This window comes from Malus domestica, chromosome 01 (genome assembly GCF_042453785.1).
Source record: "Malus domestica chromosome 01, GDT2T_hap1".
Lineage (NCBI taxonomy): Eukaryota > Viridiplantae > Streptophyta > Magnoliopsida > Rosales > Rosaceae > Malus > Malus domestica.
In genome coordinates this window covers 20,948,504-20,952,689 of record NC_091661.1, presented here as the reverse complement: position 1 = coordinate 20,952,689, position 4,186 = coordinate 20,948,504, and the positions used below count along the sequence as shown (strand labels likewise).

Sequence of the window (4,186 nt, the reverse complement as noted above, 5' to 3'; positions counted from 1 at the left end):
AATAAACATCTTGCAAAGTTTCAATAAAATTTCCAAGTTTTTCTTACAATTTCCGTGGTTTTTATTCAATTTTTATCGATATCGATAATATCCCGATATTTCCATCGAAATTTCTGTGTTTTTGGACTACCGATATTTTCGATATTATCGATATTTTAGACCTTGGTGGTGACCATATAAGAAATTTACTTTTCTTTATGTCTGTGTAAATTATCTCCAAATTAAATTATTGGTCCTTAGAAAATACACATTCAACACCCCTGTAATTGTGTAATTTGATGCTTGGTAAATAAAATCTCACTATCATTTCTTGTCCAAAATAATAAATATTGTGTGCAATTCAATTCAGGCGGTTTCTGGTTATAATGAAAACGAAGTGGTAGATTGTCTTATTTAGATAGGACCTTATTCATCAGATCATTACTGTGAAACCCTGTCCCAAATTTAGTGTATTTTTATATTAACGGATTCATGAAATTACCTTTTCACCCTTAAGTTGACTTTGTTTGACCGTCTCAACATAATGCGTATGATTAATTTTCTTAGTTTATTCTTATTGTACTCATCGACACGAACGCGTTGGCGCGAACAAATTCGAATTTGGAGTTATAATGAAGATTTTATGTTTTTGAAACCTCAAACGTTTTTTGAGTATTCCACATTTCGTCTCTAGTGATCTTAAATTGTGAGCCATTGGGACCCACCTTGTTTCCTCGCCTTTTCTCCTTTGTCCCGTGCATTCCCCCACTACCCTTTCTTTCTTTATTTTCTGAAAAGTTTCTCTCTCTCTCTCTCTAAGCTCTCTCTCGGCTCTCTCTATCTTAGCCCTCCCCGAGGGCACGACATACACACAACAACAAACAGGCAGGCCGCAACGTGAATCAAGACACAATAATGCCTTAAACGTAAAGAATGCTTCCTCTGTGGATGTAGATTCAGAATTACCTCAGATTAACTGTATTCGATTAGCCCCTGACGAATACTATAACAATGAAAGAACACGCGGAATAACATATCCAACAAGTGCCCTCGAAGCACTAAGCAAACAGAAAGAATTAAAACAGAAGCAAAGCAAGGTGAGTGAAAGAACCCAAAACTGCAGCACGGAGAATGTGAATAATGATTCTTTGTAGAGGCTATTTCCACAACTTAATTTGGTTTATTTTTGCAGGCGTAAGAAGCTGCAGAGCGTCGAGCTGCTGTTGATTTTCCCCTGAAGAAGACCTCTATAACAAAGTCTAACAAAGAAGCAGAGGTGGCTCAAGGCAATAATGCAGAAAAGGGTCTGAAGCAGACGCAGAACGTAACAACCGCCGGCAATTGGAAGGACTGTTTCATTTCATGGGAGACATCCCGTCCATTAACAAGTCCCCCATCGGTGTACTTTTTCAACATGGTTGTAGTTTTAGGCTTCTGCGTTTTAGTTTTATACGGGCAGTGGTGCTAGAGGGGTTCATTCACCAGAAAAATGGTTAGTTTTTGTTGTCTGTCACACAATGAGTAATGCCATACTTACCGGTTACTTATTGCTGCTCTAAAATGTGGGAGTACCAGCCACGGTTTGCAGTGATGAAGTGTTTATATTGGACTTGATTCTCTGCCCTCCCATTTCGGTGCCCTCCCCGTGCCCTCCTGTTTTGTGTGGTCACGATTAATCCATGCTAAAATTTTATATTGTTTTTTATAAAAATAATAAGACAAAAAAAAAATAGTAATATAAAATATTGACGTGGCTTAACCGTGACCACACAAACAGGAGGGCACGGGAAAGGCACCGAATTGAGAGGGCAGGGATTTGAACTTTTTTCTGTTTCTGCGGACCAGATGTAATGATGATGGCTAGTCCTGGAAGCTCAATATAATATATTGTTTTTTACTTAATCATTTAGAGAGCAGGGATTTGAACTTTTGGGATATCTTCTTAAAATTGTGAAATAGAAGCACTACTAGACCACGGTGTTGTTCGTGTTGTTAGAAGTTGCAATGTTTTTTGTTTTTATATAATTGCAAAAGAATCATTTGGGGAGCGAGGATTTGAACTAGTGGGATATCTTTTAAAATTGTGGAAGTTGAAATGTTTTTTCGTTTTAATATAATTTCAAAAGAGTCACTCAGTACTACAGTCAGATGGTATTCCTCTTCACTTGTAAGTGAGAAGTCTTAGATTTGAATTTTGTGGATTGCGAATTCAATACCAAATTAGGTTGCCCATTATGTGACTTAGCCAAACTCTCCCCCCCTTTAATGTAAATTATATCGTTGTACTAAAATATATATATATATATTATAATTTCAAAAGAAATCATTGGGGGAGCGGGGATTTGAAATTTTAGGATCTTCTAAAATTGTGAAAGAGAAATATATTAGACCATGATGTCGTTGGTATTGTTAGAAGTTGAAAGTTAAACTTGCAAAAACAAAAGGATAAAAGGGTAATGGGGTGAGGATAACTCAGAAGCTATGAGACCTACGCGCTAGCCAACTGCGCCACCACCCCGAGTTGTTCAAGGTGTGTGTTTGTTTTTTAAAACTAGATACAAAATGGGCCATTTACCACATATATGTCATAGCCCACAGCTGCACAACCCACCTCAAAAATTTTGCTTGGTGAAAAACGGTTTGAAGGAGAGCTGCATTACCATTCAAATTTGATGCTTAGGGAAAGATTAACGCGACCTTCCTAGGCATATTTACCGAATAATACTGTGGTTTATATCTTCATGTATAATACTTGGGTATTGAGAACTTACCAATCTGTACTCAAAATACTCAGTTGTTACGTGGATCAATAATTTTGTGATGTGGATAACCAAACACCTATCTTCTTCCTTCATGGGAAATCTGGCCAATCCCTCGCCTCCTTCAGCTTTTGCATTTGTTCCCATCCTGTCACCTCTGTCGACCCAACCTCATCATCTCCATCATTCCCACCAGTCTCTACCATTGACTCCGCCCCCAATCCGTCCCCTTATTTCTCGTGGCAGCCATGGCAGTGGGGGAGGAAGGTGACAGTGAATCATGAAATGGTTTCATGGAAGGTTTTGTATTGATTGACATGGAGGAAGATGAGGCTGATCATATTTGCAACGGCACGTATAAGAGAAAACTAAAAAAAGGGATGTTTGGTTATGAATATTAAATGAACAGATATTGTAATATTTTTTAGTCAACAGATATTGTAATATTTTTTAGTCATGTAATAGGTCAGTATATATTGGGTATTGAATGATGTATACCCAATCCCAAGTATTGTCCTATCTTTATTCTGTGGAATTAATCCTAAAATTTATGAATTATAACCTTATGATATTATGGATTAAGTGAAAAAAGGGAACAAAAAGGTGTGAATGAATGTACCAACATATATGTGAGGTGGGGTAGTCAGTAGTGTACTAGAAGACTACTTGCTGAGGAAGTACTTGAGACTTGCTGAGGAAGTATTGGATATCTCCATCCTCCAATCACAAAATTCAAATATATTCCTATAAAGAGGGAGGAAAGAAAGGGATTAAACTTGGATAAGGGCACTCGAATCACGTTATGTGCCTCGAATCTCATGTATTTTAATCTCATTTGATCTCACATTGAGATGTTTTAGTAGAGAGTTAATGACATCAGAGATGAAAACCAACCCACCCTGGCAATGCCAATTGCAATAGAATCCGGAAAGGTGAGGAAATGGAAGAGGATTCTTTCAAAGCCAAAGTTTGCAGTTTTATACTTTCAGATGTGTTGATCCTAAAATTTTTATCTCAGTTTTAACGGTCACTTTGGTCATTGATTATTATCCGAGTGAAATGAAGTCTCTAAACATTTTTTTTTTTGATAGAATAAATGTTTAAACTCATTAAAAAAAAAACCTGCTAACTTCATCCCTATTATAAAGATTCAAATCTATTTTATTTAATTTTATATTAATTTAAGTCACGTGACTTGTATGTAATGTACTTTAAGAGGTAAAACCATCATTTTCTCGAGGTTGAGTATTTTGGCTCGTTTTTACTTTATCGAGAAATGCAAAGGTTCTATTAGTTTTAGAGGACTAGGGAGTGTACACATGAATGCAGTTTTGAAGAATTGAAATTATGGATGACCAACCTGAACTTGATTTTTCTTAGTACCATCTTCAAACTTATTCGTCAAAGTTTTGTTTAATCATTTGAATATTACGCGTTCTCTTTCTCTC

General features: G+C 36.5%; 1 long non-coding RNA gene across 1 annotated transcript; it reads left to right on the top strand.

Annotated features, from left to right (window-relative positions):
- Positions 1-854: 854 nt before the first annotated feature.
- Positions 855-1,881, top strand: LOC139197347 (uncharacterized). Its single transcript, XR_011582673.1, has 2 exons — positions 855-1,076; positions 1,172-1,881. It is a non-coding gene; the product is annotated as an uncharacterized lncRNA (long non-coding RNA).
- The last annotated feature ends 2,305 nt before the right edge of the window (positions 1,882-4,186 follow it).